General features: G+C 45.9%; 1 protein-coding gene across 1 annotated transcript in view; it reads right to left on the bottom strand.

Annotated features, from left to right (window-relative positions):
• Positions 1 to 17,833, bottom strand: part of C4H11orf49 (chromosome 4 C11orf49 homolog) — a 242,936-nt gene that overhangs the window by 76,820 nt on the left and 148,283 nt on the right. The gene's annotated exons all lie outside the window — the stretch shown is intronic.

Below are 17,833 nucleotides of genomic sequence, written 5' to 3'. Positions count from 1 at the left end.
GATTTTGGTTGTGTCTTCCCAAGAGACCCCAAAAAAGACTCCTAGATATAGACTCTCAGATCTATATCTCTACCCCTGAAATCTCAACCTTAATCCAGGACAAAATCTCTGCCTGCTTGTTTGACATTGCTACCTGGATGTCTCAACGCCATCTCAAATTAAACATGGCTAAAACTGAACTTCTTATTTTTCCCCCTAAACCCTCCTCCCCTCTTCCCCCATTCTCTATCTATGTTAATGGCTCTCATATCCTCCCTGTCTCCTCAGCTCGTAACCTTGGAGTTATCTTTGATTCCTCTCTCTCCTTCTCTGCCCATATTCAACAAATCGCCAAAACCTGTCGCTTCTTTATCTTCAACATTAGCAAAATTCGCCCTTTCCTTTCTGAATACACCACCAGAACCCTTATTCACACCCTTATTACTTCTCGCTTGGATTACTGCAATTTACTTCTCACTGGTCTTCCACTCAATTATCTTTCTCCTCTCCAATCTGTCCAGAATTCTGCAGCTTGACTTATTTTTCGCCAAAATCGCTATGCCCACATTAGCCAACTCCTCAAGTCACTTCACTGGCTTCCTATCCGCTTCCGTATACAATTCAAACTCCTCTTACTGACCTTAAATGCATCCACTCTATGACCCCTCACTACCTCTCCTCTCTCATTTCTCCCTACACTCCTCCCCGTCAACTCCGCTCTCTAAACAAATCTCTCTTGTCATCCCCCTTCTCCTCCACCGCTAACTCCAGACTTCATTCCTTTTATCTTGCGGCACCTTATGCCTGGAACCGTCTTCCTGAACCCATACGCCTCGCTTCATCTCTACCTGTTTTTAAATCTATGTTGAAAGATCACCTTTTCATTACTGCCTTTGGCCCCTAACAGTTACTCATTTGCCCTCCTCCTTCCCTGTTCCTCTTTACCCTGTAATTCCCTTACCCATAATGTCTTGTCTCTCTGTTTTACTTAGATTGTAAGCTCTTTGAGCAGGGACTGTCTCTCTATGTCAAGTGTTCAGCGCTGCATGCGGCTGGTAGCACTATATAAATGTTATTATTAGTAGTAGTAGTAGTAATTTGAGTTGGACACCATCTTATAGGGAAGGCTGTTATTTGTGATTTATTACAATGTATGTTCAAGGGCATTAATTCAGTTTTGACCAATTAACTTTATATCCAGAAAGAGAACCAAAGTGTTCTAACAAATTGGATAGAAAGGGAACAGATGTTTCTGGATTAGAGATATACAGCAGGATATCATCTGCATACACAGAAAGTTTAATTGAAGTATTCCCAACAGGAACACCCTGGATTTCTGGCTGACTTTTAATAGCTATGAGAAGAGGTTCTAATGACAGGAGGAATAGTAAAGTTGATAAGGGGCATCCTTGCCTAGTGTCTCTAGAGAGGAAACGAGTCTGAAAGTGAAGAATTTATCAAAAGTTTAGCAGTTGGTGATGAATATAAAGCAGATACCATATCAATAAAACGGCTACCAAACCATTTCAAAACTTGGAATAAAAATGGCCATTCAAAATAATCAAATGCCTTTTCAGCATCTAAAGAAATTACACAAGTTGGAATGACAAGTTGTTTAGACAGGTGTAATATATGACTAAAAACTCTAGAATTGTCTGATCCATATCCATTAGGCACAAAACCATTTTGTTCAGGAGCAATTAAATGACCAATTACTGATGTTGACCTATTAGCCAATACTTCTGCAAATATTTTACAATCATAATTTAACAGAGATATAAGACGGTAATTACCAGCCAAAAGAGGATCCCTTCCTGGTTTTTCTAAGAGAATAATTACAGCTTCTGACATAGAGGGAGAACACTCTTTGTTATTAATACAATGATTATATAAATGTAAATAACCTAGGCATTAATATAGAAGCAAATTTTTGATAATATTCTATAGTAAAGCCATCATTACCAGGAGATTTTCTGAGTTTCAATGAAGAAATTGCTTTTTTGAGTTCCTGTATAGAGATATCAGCATCCAGATTGGAGAGAGACTATGAGGCATATTTTCAAAGCACTTAGCCTTCCAAAGTTCCATAGAAACCTATGGAACTTTGGAAGGCTAAGTGCTTTGAAAATATGCCTCTATGTATCAACTTTTGAGCCTTGTAAAGAGTGTAAAAAAGAGCTCATTTGTTCAGAAGAGACTTTATGCTGAGAAGAATATATGTCCTTATAAAAATCCAAGATATGGTTTAAAATGTCTTTTTGCTTAGTCAATACAGTACCTTGCTGTTTAATAGTATGAATCATAGTTTTCTTCTTTGCTCCTTTCAGATAGTTAGCCAAGATTCTACCAATTCTATTCATTCCAACAAAGTAAACAGCAGATTGAGCACAGAGTTGAATGCTCGCCTTTAAGCTTAGTATTTTATTAAAATTAAATTTGAGGGGAGAAAATCCAAGATGGCGACAAAGCAGGTTGTGTGAGATGAACGCTCTCCTCAAACTCTAAAAATATACTTTTTTCTTGGAATGAGCATGCCGAAAAGGAAGGGTAAGCCTAAGGGACCATCCCTCTTGAAGCTAACAACCCCCTTATCGGGACAGTCTTCAATCTCCACATTTTTGGTTTTGACCCCGAATGTGGGCGTATCCGTTACCGGGGCAAGGAAGAGCCCCAGTCAGGAGAGCGATTTTTTGCTCAGCCCGTTAGGACCTGCTACCCCTCCTCCTCCTCAACCAGACGGGACCATTGTGCCGAGTATCGGAACAAAAACCGACTTGAAGGGGCGGCAGATCTCGTCAGTGGAAGCGGCAGTTGAAAACATCTTGGAAGCAGTGGAGGGTGAACAGAGACTTCCAGGAATGGCATTGGGGGAGACATAAGTACATAAGTACTGCCACGCAGGGAAAAGACCAAAGGTCCATCAAGCCCAGCACTCTGTCTCCGACAGCGGCCAATCGAGGCCCCAAGAACCAGGCAAAAACCCAGAATTTAATAACGATCAATGGACTTTTCCTTCAGGAATCTGTCCAGACCCCCTTTAAACTCAGCAAGGCCAGCTGCCGTCACTACCTTCTCCGGCAATGAGTTCCACAGTCTAACCACACGCTGAGTAAAGAAAAACTTTCTCCAATTTGTTTTAAACCTACCACATTCTAATTTCATCTTGTGTCCCCTAGTTCTATTATTGTTAGAAAGCGTAAACAAATGTTTCACATCTGTCCGCTCTACCCCACTCATTATTTTGTAGACCTCTATCATATCACCCCTCAGCCGCCTTTTCTCCGGGCTAAAGAGTCCTAGCCATCTTAACCTCTCCTCATAAGGTAGTCGTCCCATCCCTTTTATCATTTTCGTCGCCCTTCTCTGCACCTTCTCCAATTCCTTTATATCTTTTTTGAGATGAGGCGACCAGAACTGAACACAATACTCCAGGTGCGGTCGCACCATGGAGCGATATAACGGCATTATAACATCCTCATGCTTGTTTTCCATCCCTTTTCTAATAATACTCAACATTCTGTTCGCAAAGAATTCTTGGATTCTCTACAGGAAGAATTGTTTTAGCAGTGGGTGACGGAACCGACACGGGATGGAGCTATTCTAGAGCTGATGCTTACAAACAGGGACAATGTTTCTGATGTTACGGTGGGAGATAATCTGGCATCTAAGGACGAGAGGGCTTTTTCAAGATTGAAGATCCTAGATTTAAAAAAACAACTAACTACCGGGATGGGGGGAATTTCTCAAAGAAGAGTTAGTTCAATGGGAACCGCTGAAGGAAGTAGATCAGCAGTGGGCAAAACTGAAAGGAGTCATTTTAAAGGCAACAAACCCTTATGTTAGACCGCTCTGGTTCACAAATGTAGTTGCTGAAAAGATAAGGGAAAAAATGATAGCCTTGTACAATACAAGACAACTCAGAAAGAGGAAGACAGGCAAAAATACATAGAAAAGCTATTAGAGGCTGGAAAAGCTGTCAGGGAAGCCAAGAGGCAAATGGAGGAAAAGATAGCTGATACGGTAAAATTGAGGGACAAGACGTTTTTCAGATATGTAAGTGACAGAAGGAAGTGCCATTAACAGCATTGTGAGAATCAAAGCTGCGGGGGAGGAATATGTAGACTCCGATAAGGATAAAGCTGAACTACTTAACAATTACTTCTGTTCTGTGTTCACGAATGAAAGGCCGGGGGAAGGGCTGCAGAAAACAAACACTAATAGGGATGGATCTATGGTAGACTTGGACCGATTCTCAGAAGACTGTGTTTGTGAGGAGCTAGCTAAACTAAAAGTAAATAAAGCGATGGGGCCTGATGGGACACATCTCAACGTACTCAAGGAACTAGGAGATATACTGGTGGCTCTGCTGTCTGACCTCTTCCATGCTTCCCTAGAGTCTGGTGTGGTCCTGGAAGACTGGAGAAAGGCGGATGTGGTCCCTCTGCACAAGAGCGGAAGTAAGGAGGAGGTTGGGAATTACAGACCTGTCAGTCTGATCTCAGTGGTGAGTAAACTAACGGAAACACTACTAAAGTGGAGGACTGTGAGGTTTCTCGAATCAAATGGCCTGCAGGATGCGAGGCAGCATGGCTTTCACCAGAGGCAGGTCGTGTCAGATGAATCTGATTGATTTCTTTGACTGGGTGATCAAACAGTTAGACGTAGGAGGGAAGCTAAATGTGGTGTACTTGGATTTTAGTAAAGCCTTTAACACGGTTCAGCACAGGCGACTGATTAATAAACTGAGTGCCCTCGGTATGAGACCTAAAGTGACTGACTGGGTTAGAAACTGGTTAAATGGAAGGAAACAGAGGGTAGTGGTAAATGGAGCTTGCTCTGAGGAGAGGGATGTTATCAGTGGTGTACTGGAGGGATCGGTCCTTCGGACGCTCTTTTCAACATCTTTGTGAGTGATATTTTGGAAGGACTGTCTGGTAAGGTTTGTCTCTTTGCGGATGATACCAAACTCTGTAATAGGGTTGACTGGAAAACAATCTTGACAAAGACGTGATCCAGGAGCGGGATTTCAGCGTATGAATGACTCCCACTCCTGGATCATTTCTTTGTCAAAATTGTTTTCCAGTGATTAAATTGTGTTATATATCCTCCAGTGATTTTGAACACAAACCCCTGACGTAGACTTTTTGCCGAAACACAATGCTGTATCAGGTCCTGAAGAATAAAGACTTTTTTCTATTATGTTCCTCGTCCTGCTATCTTTCTATGGAAGAGCTCTGCTGATCACACTACTCCTTACTTTGGCAATCATAAATAAAGCGAAGATACTTACCTGTAGCAGGTATTCTCCAAGGACAGCAGGCTGATTGTAGGTCGACGTCTGTGTCAGCCAAGGAACTGGCATTTTGCAAGCAAAATATATAAAAAAGTTTTGCCAGAGTCTTCTGGCACGCGTGGATCGTGCACTGCGCATGCATGGACTGATTTCCTGCCCGTCACGCAAGTGTGTCTCCTCAGTTAAATCAAAAAGCATATAAATAAACAAATAACAACTCCAGAGGGGAGGTGAGCGGGTTTGCGAGAACAATCAGCCTGCTCTCCTCTGAGAATACCTGCTACAGGTAAGTATCTTCGCTTTCTCTGAGGACAAGCAGGCTGCTTGTTCTCTCATGTGGGTTATCCCTAGCATCCAGGCTCACTCAAAACAACCAACAGTGGTCAATTGGGCCTCACAACGGCGAGGACGTAACAGAGATTGACCTGAAACTACAGACAACTAACTGAGAGTGCAGCCTGGAACAGAAAGGGCCTAGGGGGGTGGAGTTGGATTCTAAACCCCGAACAGATTATGCAGCACTGACTGCCCAAACCGCCTGTCGCGTCAGGTATCCTGCTGAAAGCAGTAGTGAGATGTGAATGTGTGGACTGATGACCACATTGCACGCTTGCAAATCTCTTCGGTGGAGGCTGACTTCAAGTGAGCCACCGAAGCAGCCATGGCTCTAACTTTATGAGCCGTGACATGGCCCTCCAGAGTCAGCCCAGCTTGGGCATAAGTGAAGGAAATGCAATCTGCTTGCCAATTTGAGATTGTGCGTTCCCCGATGGTGACTCCCCTCCTGTTGGGATCGAAAGAAACAAACAAACAACTGGGCGGACTATCTGAAGGGAAAAAATGTTGGCAAGACAACTGACTGGTTCAGATGGAATTCCGACACCACCTTCGGCAGGAACTTAGGGTGCGTGCAGAGGACTAGTCTGTTGTGATGAAACTTAGTATAAGGTGCATCAACTACCAGGGCCTGAAGCTCACTGACCCTACGAGCTGAAGTAACAGCCACCAAGAAAATGACCTTCCAGGTCAAGTACTTCAGATGGTAGGAATTCAGTGGCTCAAAAGGAGTTTTCATCAGCTGGGTGACAACGACGTTGAGATAACAAGACACTTGTGGAGGTTTGACAGGGGGCTTTGACAAAAGCAAATCTCTTATGAATCGAACAACTAAAGGCTGTCCAGATATAGGCTTACCCTCTACATGCCGATGATAAGCACTAATTGCACTGAGATGAACCCTTACAGAGTTGGTCTTGAGATCTGACTGTGACAAATGTAGAAAGTACTCAAGCAGGGTCTGTGTAGGACAAGAAAGAGGATCTAGGGCCTTGCTATCACACCAGACGGCAAACCTCCTTCATTTAAAAGAGTAACACTTCTTCGTGGAATCTTTCCTGGAAGCAAGCAAAACCTGGGAGACACCCTCTGAAAGACCCAAGGAGGCGAATTCTAAGCTCTCAACATCCAGGCCGTGACAGCCAAAGACTGGAGGCTGGGATGTAGAAGCAACCCCTCCTGTAGTCTTGATAAAGACTTTTAAACGAAATGATGCAAGCACAAATTATATCCACTTTTTCATACAACGTGAATCAATTAAGACTCCTGAGGTGAGTCACGTGATGCTAGGCTGAGGGAAGGACGCCGCATCCCTGAGCTCCGCGGCCCCACGAACATCTAGCCCCCTGCACCATAAAAATCACGCAAAAAACCTGTGAAGGTCGGAAATAGGGGTGGGAGAGACCTGGTAACAAGCGGTAAGCGGTCTCATTGCGGAACGATCGGAATGACGTCCAAATCTGCCCGGAAAGACGGAGTGAGAAACCACGTGGGAGAGAGCAAGATGGCGGAGGCCGTTCCCGCGGGCGAGACTGTGAGTTCAGCTTGGGCCACTGAGATAGCTGCGGAGGTCTCCTCACTACTGGAACGCTTGGTAGATAAAAAGCTCCAGAAAATATCGGACCAGATTGAGCAGATGAATGGAAAGCTGGAAGGTTTGCGAGAGGACCTGACGGGGTTTCAACAACGATTATCTGATATGGAAGATAAATGCCAGCAACATGAAAATCAGTACAAAGACATGCAGGAAAAGCTGAACTTACTAGAATAGAAGGTAGAAGACCTGGAGAATCGGTCCAGGCGGAACAATCTCCCTCTGGTCGGACTCCTGGAGACGATACGTGAAACAGAGCTGCAGAGCTTCTTAGAAAATTGGATGCCAAAAGTGCTGAATTTGCAGTGGCTGGAAAACACGCTAAAGATCGAGCGCGCGCATAGACTGGGCCGGATTTGCCCAGGTACAGAGAGACCAAGAGTAGTCATCTGCAAAATATTAAACTATGCGCACAAGCACGATATTCTACGACAATGGCGTTTGTGAGGCAAAATATAATATGACAACAGTACCATTCTCTGCTTTCAAGATTTTTCAGCTGCTGTAGCAGCTCAGCGTCGACAGTTTGCAGAGGTCTGCAGACGCCTATACGACCAGAAAGCACGGTTTGCATTGTTATTCCCTGCCAAGCTGAGAATCCAGCACGATTTCTTCCAATCTCAAGCTGAGGCAATGAAGTTTGTCAACCAGATGGGGAAGAGGCAAGAGAAGGAGAGCGAGCGAGTAGATTCCAGTGATCAACGGAGCCCCTGAATGGAGAAGAGAAAGGACAAAGCGAGAGACAGCTTGAGGAAAGGGAACAGCGCAGATGGATCGGCAGGGATACAAAAGAAGCTCCGGTGGTGCTTTTCCTTCAGCAATGAAAGAAAGGGACTGAGGTCTTGTTAACAAGAACATTTAAGAAAGGAAGGTAAAACTGGGTGAAAACCCAAGGTTACCCAAGTGGTGGTGGAGGTTGGACTTCTGGTTAATATGTGGTTGCAGTATTAGTTAATATAGTTAATGTCTGCGGCGAGGCAAATGCTTAAGGCTATTGATAAGGGTGCAGGGGAGGGCCAGAGCGGAGTGAAGACGTGACCAGTTCTCTAGCGAGAACAATTTGGGAGATATGGGAGTAAATTCTGGAGAAAGGAAGGTGAGGGGGGCAGGGTTTTTTTTCTTTCTCTCTCTCTCTCTCTCTCTCTCTTGCAACATGCGGATGCTCGGAAGGTGCACTGGGTGGACAAGAAAAAAAAAAAGGGGGGTGTCCAGGGGCTGGGGGATACTCCCTTACATTCAGGTAAAAATCATTCTTTACTTCCTATTTCATTGTAGGGGGTAGGGCACACTTAAATTAATTTCATGGAACGTGGGGGGGGGGGGGGGTCTCATCACCCATTAAGAGAACAAAGGTCTTGCAGGCATTACGCAGGCATAAAGCAGACATCGCGTTCCTCCAGGAGACCCATTTGACGGAGTTGGAGCATGGGAAATTCCAGACAGGCTGGGTGGAAATGGCAATAGGAGTGCCAGCAGTGGGGAAAAAAAGAGGGGTCCTGATGTTATTTCATAAAGGCCTGCATATGCACATAAAGGCAGTTAGGAGGGGTGCAGAAGGGAGGATAGTGCTGGTAGAAGCAGAGTGGGGTGCCGTAACTTATATCTTTTGTAATATATACGCGCCTAACGTTTATGACCAGAAATTCTATCAAAAGTTAATAGATCTGTTAAGCCCTTACCAAGGGGGCAAGATTGTATTAGGGGGGGATTTTAACATGGTGTCTGACCCTAGGATTGATAAATCTGGCTCCCGGGGAGTGCAGCAGGGGAGTTCATTGAGGGGCGTGCCTTTCCTCTGCTCGGCGTTAAATTTGATTGATGTGTGGAGGATGCTACACCCCGCGCAGAGGGACTACACTCATACCTCGCGAGCCCACCTAATGCAATCACGCATCGACTATTTATTTATATCAGGGAACCTTTTTTCTAATGTATCCGCAGCAGAGATAGGCCCATGTGAAATATCAGATCACGCGATGATATGGGTACAGTTGCAAACCCCGGGGACTGGGAATAGGAAAGGAGGGTGGAGATTCTCCTTTGAACTCTATAGGGACCCCCCCACTTTAACCCCTATATTTGCGAAAAATGGCAAGCCTTTGAAACTCACAACCGGGAGCATAGGCAGCAAGGGGGCTTTTACTGGGAAACAGCCAAGGCTGTCATGAGGGGGGAAGTAATTGCCTATAGGACACAAACCCGGAAAATAAGAGACAAAGAAATTCTTCGTTTAGAAAATGAAGTGCGCACTCAGCGGCAGAGATTAGGGAAGGTGACAACAGAGACTCAAAGAAAGATTCTCTTGACCACACAGAGGGAGTTAAATGAACTCCTGCATCAACGGGCACAAAAATCACATGTGTATCATAAGCACCAACTGTTTTTATATGTGAATAAAGCAGGGGCGATGTTGGGTAGGTTGGCACAAGGGAAGAGAGGCGCAGAAGGGATATTGCAGGTGAGGGATGGTAAGGGTCAGCTTCTCCGGGAGACAGGCAGTATTGTTGAGAGATTTAGGGAATATTACCAGGCGCTATATCAGAAACCTACAGATATAGTGGAGAATAGCGAGATGTATTTGATCAATCAAAAATTGCCAAGAATATCAGAGGCACAAAGGGAAGTGCTGAATGGTCCCATAGTGGAGGGCGAACTATTGGTAGCACTCCAACAGAGTAACATACATAAAGCGCCAGGTCCAGATGGATTTAGCATGGCCTATTATAAATTGTTTAGGGAACAGGTGGTACCCCCGTTGCTTAAATTATAAAATGACATGGCAACTAATGGAGAAATGCCGGACTCCCTAAACGTAGCCAAGATAATAGTGCTGTTGAAGCCGGGAAAGGAGAAGGAAGCCGTAGGATCCTACAGACCAATTTCTCTACTGAACTGCAACATAAAACTTTATGCAAAGATTTTGGCGAACCATTTGGCAAGGTTACTGCCAGAATTGATAGCGCCTGCCCCAGTTGGATTCGTTAAAGGTAGAACAGTGGCCAGTAATATTAGGGCTCTGTTGGCCTCCCTGGAGTCTGTAGAGGTGCAGAGAAGGCCTTCTCTGGTTGTTAGTTTTGACGCAGAGAAGGCCTTTGACAGAGTGGTTTGGGGGTTCATGTTCGCAGTCTTAAAGCAGATGGGGATAGAGGGAACCTTTAGAGATGCAGTGGGAGTGCTCTATACCAATCCACAGGCATATTTGTGGATCAATGGGGAACGGTCATCATTATTCCCGATCAGGAGAGGTACAAGACAGGGCTGCCCCCTGTCACCCTTGTTATTTGTCACCACATTGGACCCACTAATTAGGGAGATTCAGGAACACCCAGAGGTAGATGGAGTCACATGGGGTTGTAGGAGTATTTCCCTGTGTGTCTCACCTTGCGGGCCTTGACCTGTATCAGTGGCGTACCAAGGGGGGGGGGGGTGGGGGCGGTCCACCCGGGTGCCAGTGGGTGGGGGGTGCTCCACTCCCACTGCCTCCCGTGGCCGTTCCCGCGGCGCCGCACATTAAAAAAAACCGGCGAAGCAGCGTCGCAGGCAGCGCCTCGTGCCCTGCTTGTAAAAAAAAAAATCAAATCTCCTCCTTCCTTCTCCTCCTCGTCTTGACGTTGACTCGGGCCTTCCAATCAATTTGATTGGAAGGCCCGAGTCGACGTCAAGATATCAAGACGAGGAGAAGGGAGAAGGAAGGAGATTTGATTTTTTTTTTTACAAGCAGGGCACGAGGCGCTGCCTGAGACGCTGCTTCGCCGGTGGGGAAGGAGAGGGGCGAAAGGGACTCGGGTGGGGGTGTTCAGAGGGGAGAAGGGGACTGGGGTGGGGGTCTCAGACAGGGGAGGGGAGAAGGGAACTGGGGTGGGGATCTCAGAGGGGAAAAGGGGAGGGGAGAAGAGGACTGGGGTGGGGGTGTTCAGAGGGGAGAAGGGGACTGGGGTGGGGGTCTCAGAGGGGAAAAGGGGAGGGGAGAAGAGGACTAGGGTGGGGATCTCAGACAGGGGAGGGGAGAAGGGGACTGGGGTGGGGATCTCAGAGGGGAGAAGGGGGCTGGGATGGAGGTGTTCAGAGGAGAGAAGGGGACTGGGGTGGGGGTCTCAGACAGGGGAGGGGGAGAAGGGGACTGGGGTGGGGGTGTTCAGGAGGGGAAAAGGGGAGGGGGAGAAGGGGACTGGAGTGGGGATCTCAGACAGGGGAGGGGGAGAGGAGAAGGGGACTGGGGTGGGGATCTCAGACAGGGGAGAAGGGGACTGGGGTGGGGGTGTTCAGAGGGGAAAAGGGGAGGGGAGAAGGGGACTGGGGTGGGGATCTCAGACAGGGGAGGGGAGAAGGGGACTGGGGTGGGGATCTCAGAGGGGAGAAGGGGACTGGGGTGGGGGTGCTCAGAGGGGAGAAGGGGACTGGGGTGGGGGTCTCAGACAGGGGAGGGGGAGAGGAGAAGGGGACTGGGGTGGGGATCTCAGACAGGGGAGAAGGGGACTGGGGTGGGGGTGTTCAGAGGGGAAAAGGGGAGGGGAGAAGCGGACTGGGGTGGGGATCTCAGACAGGGGAGGGGAGAAGGGGACTGGGGTGGGGATCTCAGAGGGGAGAAGGGGACTGGGGTGGGGGTGTTCAGAGGGGAGAAGAGGGTTGGAACTGGGGGCTGGGGTGGGGGCAGAGAGAGAGAGGGGACAGATCCTAGATGGAAGGGGGAGCGAGAGGGAGGGCAAACCCTGGATGGATGGGAGAGGGAGGGCAAATGGTGGATTCAAGGGGCAGAGAGAAAGGGCAGGCAGTGGATGGAAGGGACGGCAGAGAGGGCAGACACTGGATGGCTGAGAGAGAGAGAGAGAGAGAGAGAGTTAAGACAGATGCTGGATGGAAGGAAGACGGTGAAAAGAAGATGAGGAAAGCAGAAACCAGAGACAACAAACTGTAAATAAAATATATTTTTTTATTTTTTTTGCTTTAGGATAAAGTATTGTAGATATGTTAAATGTTTATAATAGAACATGTAAATAAGGTAATCTTTTTATTGGACTAATTTTAATACATTTTGACTAACTTTCAGAGAACAAAACCCCCTTCCTCAGGTCAGGATAGGGTACTGTAACAGCACTATACTGTACTGACCCGAGGACGGAGGTTTTGGCCTCTGAAAGCTAAATGTATTAGTCCAATAAAATGGTATTATTTTACTTTCTATATTTGTTTTATTTCTATTTGTTAATTTGTAAAGTGGTGATTGGTACTTGTTAGTTTTTTTTCAAATTTACATCTGCTGTCTTTATATTTTGCACAGTACTAGGGGACAGTTTCTGTTTCTGTGGTGTTGCATTGTATGCAGAGTCTGGCATTGGGGGTTCAGTTTAATTTTTGTCTAAATAGAAAGTTTATGATTACTTATTCTGTAGTGGATTAGGGTGTATCTGTGTTTGTGAAAAAGACATGGCTTTCAGTTGGCACTGACTGTGCAGGATCTACGATCTGTACTATTCTGTCTGGTTTCATTTTACAATAGGTGAATTGATGTTCTAGTGCTCACTGTAGTGTTTAAGATGCTTTCTTTTTCCTTGTGTGACTCGTAGAAATGACTGCTTATGGTATGGTAGAATTGCTCTATAGGTCCTGAGTGTTTTGTATTCTCGGCATGCCTAGTACTGGATTTGGGGGGGGGGGGGGTGTTAAAAAATGACCGGCCCCGGGTGTCAACTACCCTAGGTACGCCACTGACCTGTATAATCCTATGACAGCAAAATGGAGGCTGTAAACCCTGACCCGCACATCTGTGTCAGCAAGAAACAGCTTTGCAGCTTGTGGAAAATTACAGCAGAAGCTCAACACCAAGGACATGCTGTGGGCAAACCAGGCCCCCTTATCTCCCTGAGAGGCTGGCTCCAGCAAGGCGGGTGAGAAACAGAAAATGCATACTAAAATGTAACAACTTGAAGGTCAAGAACAACGGACTGTTCTTGCCAGGCAGTGAGCCGAGAAAGATCCAGATTGGTCCCAGCTGGTCACCTGGGCATCAGGGACTGAGGAGAGCGGGAACAAGGAGAAAGGAGTTAGTCGGAAACCTTGAAAGAAGGTGGAGGTGGAAAGAAGACCAGGGAGACCTAATAAGGTCCACCAACTGATGAACTGTGTATCTGGAGGAAAGTATCGTGGTTCAGCTGTACCTGCACTGAGTGACCTGTGCCCTCCTTGTCTGCTGCAGAGTTCCATTCCAGCTCAGACTGAGACTCGCTGCCATATCAGCTTGAGTCTGTGAGGTGTCCTGTGCATTCCCGGAAGACGACCCTGAGGTCAGCTTGGTGACTTATCAGTGGTGTAATATTATCTGGTAACCAGTAAGAATTAGTGTTTAGTAGTGTGACGAATGAGTGTAATTTTTATCAGCCAGTAATTTTGTATTCAGCCAAAGCTTTGCAGAGTTCTATTTTGTATACCTTAGCTATATTTTCTTACCTGATATACCATAATAAATCTAATATATACATCAGCCTGCGTTCTCAGCTGCAGTTCTTTCTAACGGAAGTATTTGGCTAGGTTCCAAGGTTCCCCCCCTAGACCTAGTACAGGATTATTTGCTTGCAGATAGTTCTGCTTGGGGAACCTGGACACAGGTAATTTATTATCTGTGATTATCCTACAGGGTTCTTCGGAGTTTAAGGTATCTGCTTTCGCAGATGATATATTGGTGCATATCACTCAGCCCAAAAGATCACTAGAGGCATTGCTAGAGCTGCTTCAGGAATATGGCGATTTTGCTAGTCTTAAAAGGAGGAGTGTGGTAGCCATGTTAGTCCACTCTTAAGGTTATCAATCTGACGAAGAAGGGCAACCTTCGAAAGCTAATCAAGAAATGTATTAAGTTATGTCCAATAAAAAAGGTATCATCTTATTATCTTTTCCATGTTTTATTTTGTTTGATTTCTATTGATAACCTGCTAGTCTTAAAATAAATTACTCCAAGTCTTTGGCGATGGCAATGAACCTAGAAGTGAGGCGGCAGTGGGGTGGTATATTTCCATTCCAGTGGGCGTCAGGGTCACTCAAATACTTGGGAGTGCAGATTACTCTGAGGACAGCCGATCTTTATCATTCAAATATAGACAGAATGATAGAGGCCCTGAAGGGACGATTGGATAAGTGGGAAACGTTACCACTTAATTTACATGGGCGAATCCATCTCTACAGGATGGTAGAATTCCCTAGGTGGCTATACTTGTTCCAGGTGCTCCCGCTGAGATTAAAAAGCAGCGATTTAAACAAGATCTATAAACATATGCGGAAGTTCATTTGGAGGAGCTTGAAGCCTAGACTCCCCTTGAAACTGCTAATGGGGCCTTGGCGAGAGGGAGGAATGGGGGTACCTGACCTCCGCCGTTATAATCAAGCAAGCTTACTGCATCACTTTGGGGACTGGCTCTTAGATAGACAGGACTTTACTCCACGTAGGCTATTTTTCCAGCCATATCACCTATACTTTTTACTACAAAGTCCAAAGAAAATATTACCAACCTGGGTTAGGGATAGTATATTATTGAGACCCCTAAGAGAGATGTGGGGTGAACTGAATAGGTTATGGGGCCTAGCAGAGGATGTATCAGACCTAATGCCGCTACAAGGGAACCCCTTATTTAAACCGGGGTCAGAGAACAAAGTGTTTCATAGATGGGGGGAGTTGGGGATCACTAGATTAGAACATGTCCTAGGGGTAAGGGGACAGTTGCTGGGATTGGGAGCCCTGGGGTGGGTATTAACGCAAGTTACCAATTTACCTATTACCAGCTAGCGCATTATGTCCGCTCTCTGGAGCCTGGAAAGCTGGGGAGTGGCCACGGACGTCATATTCGAGAATTCTTCAGAGTCTGTGCCCGGGGAACATCTGTCGGTGTCAGGGCTGCATAGGGTGTTGGGGGAGCACTACAAAGGCAAAGCAACCGGGCATATCCTTCAGCGTTGGGCCCAAGATCTTCAACGCCCTAGCTTACAGCTGGACTTCCAGAAATTAACGGCACGCATACCTACCTTGTCAGGGAATGCAATCCTGAGGGAATGTCAATATAGAATTTTACATAGAGCATATATGTCAAAACTAGTAAAAAAAGGCCCATTTCCGAAACCAATGAAACGGGCGCTAGCATGTGGGGTTTTTTTTGTGTGTGTGTATGTGTCACAGAGTTATTTTGTGTGTGTGTGTGTGTGAGTGTGCGGTGTGTGTGCAGGTTGTTGATGTGTGTCTTTTTTTGTTTGGTTTGGTTTTTTGCTTGGGGGTTGGGGGATGTGCTGTGCTGTCCTTGGTCGCTGTTTGCTGCTGGCTGGGTCGCAGGTAATCCTTCCAGCTGGGCCGCAGCTTGTCCTGTTCTCCCACGTCCCAGATGGTGACTGGCATGTTGTTTTCCAGCTCCTCTGACTCCATGTCAAGTGATCCCAAATATAGTCTGTGCTATAGGCCCTCTGGCACTCTTCAGTACTGGCATTAGGCATTTAAAAATTTCTCCCCCCCCCCCCCCCCCCCAGTCTGTTTTTGCACATACCCACAGCAGGAATATTCTTCTCTCGTTCCAGCGGTGGTTCTGTGCTCTCCGTGCTGCACAGATAATGAGCCATTATGCTGGGGAATGCTCCTCCCTTATTGTCACGTAGTTTCCTCTGATTGGTCCGTCTTACGTTGCCTAGTGTTGCCTGGGAACGGTGTTGTGATGGTCCTTTGTGTTTCAGAATGTTGTGGGTGTTTTTTCTGATTGGTCCATCATGCGAGGGCGGGGCAGAGAGACATGGTCAGTGTTGTGGCTTCACCACCATGAATCCATGAACCCTTCAGGGAGTGACTGAGTGATTTCAGAACGTTGTCTTCAGATCGTTGAGGGTGAGTTTTATTATAGTAGATATCAGTTGTCTAGGTTCGGGGGGGGCCGGTGGACCCTTTGTGTACTAAGTGCGGGCAGAGGGAGGGCACGCTATTTTACTATCTATGGGAGTGCCACATGATAAAAAGTTTTTGGGATCGGGTGATCAGCTTTTTGGAGACTGTGTTACAGGGGAGAATTCCACTTTCCCCCTTGGGTATCTTATTGGATAAATATGAAGTGTTCGCTATGCATACCAGGGGGGCACGACAGTTTATTAGGAAAGCTATTATTGTGGGGAAAAAGCTTATTATGAATGCGTGGGTATCCGAAGATCCTCCTGAATATTGGCACTGGAGGAACAAGCTGCATGACCTGTTACTATTAGAGCGGAGGGCGGTGGGATCCTCCCCAAAAAGGAGGAAAGCTTTTCTGGAGGTATGGGAACCATATATCCAGGTACTAACACCCAGGGCACGTAGTTTTATCTTAAATTGTCTTTGAAGCATGGAGAGATTTTTTTTTGTCTGTTTAATGACAATGTTACAGTGTAAGAATCAGGATTGGGGGGGGGGGGGGGGGACAGCGATGTAAATGTTTGAGGATGTGTCTGATTCCTTATGTTTCAGTGTACAAAGTTTATGCTATGCTTTTGCATAGTCAGGAAGAATGTGGCATTTTTGAACTGTGTTCCATAAAATGAGGAAAGGCAGAGAAAAGAATGTAGAAACAGACAGCGTGGTGGAGCATTGGGGTTAATTGGGGAGGGCTATCAGAGTACAGGTCTTCCTCTTCTCTCTAGTGTATCTGCTATGTTGAGATTCTAATGGTTAATCCTTCATGTTCTCCTTAGGAGCAAGCTTGCCACTATTCATCAGGGGGGGGAGGGTTGGGGGGGTCTGTATTGGGGGGAAAAAGTTGCATGACTTGTAAATTGTATTTGGATTGTTCTTTTACTGCTGTTCAATTGAAACACAATACACAATGGACATTGAAAACTGGATGACAATGTTGATAGAAGAATGTATACAACAATCAAACCTTTGTTTATCTTTAATAAAAATGATTTAAACATAAGACTCCTGAGGCAGGCCTGTGGCCGAAACACAATACTGTGTAGAGTCTGCTAATAAAGCTGTTTCCTTTATCTCCATAGTCCTATTTTCCCTGGAGTCATTGGTCCACTTCCCACTTCCTATTTTGATAGTTTGTGTTCGTGGGAATTTATGTTCATCCACCTCAGTGGATTGCTTTTTCCCTTCCTTCTTTCCCTGACATACCTAACAAGTCTTGTCACCTTGGTTTACCTCTAGTAATTTCTTCACCTTTAGCATCTTGACTGTTTTCCCTGCCACTTTCTGCTTCTTTCCTTTTGCTACTCTTTTTGAGATTCTTTGTATGTTTTGAATACTAATTCTGAATTTTGCTATGTATGCCTCTACTTGACCTTTATAAATGTAATTTGGATCAGTTTTTCCTGATTCATCTTTAATTGCTGTTGTGCTATGTCATCACATACTGGCTGTGGAGAGATTGTGTAGTTCATGCTGTCAGACACCGCAGGTCCCTGGAGAAGGGGGTGCTCCACTTTAATTAAATAAAACACAACATGTTACAGAAGAGACATTCTTGTTGATTTAAATACAGCTTTTGGACAGTTGATGCTTTGGAGCAAAGGCTGTGGGAGTGCTGTGGGGGCCAGGGAGGGAAGCGTTCCAGGAGTTTAGGGAGAGCTCATTTTAGCATGAAAAAGTTGTAAAATGTGTCCACACTGATGTGGTTGTCTAATGCTTAAATGTT

This window comes from Microcaecilia unicolor, chromosome 4 (genome assembly GCF_901765095.1).
Source record: "Microcaecilia unicolor chromosome 4, aMicUni1.1, whole genome shotgun sequence".
Classification (NCBI taxonomy): Eukaryota; Metazoa; Chordata; class Amphibia; order Gymnophiona; family Siphonopidae; genus Microcaecilia; species Microcaecilia unicolor.
Note: the sequence above shows the minus strand (reverse complement) of the source record. Positions and strands in the feature narration are given on the sequence as shown.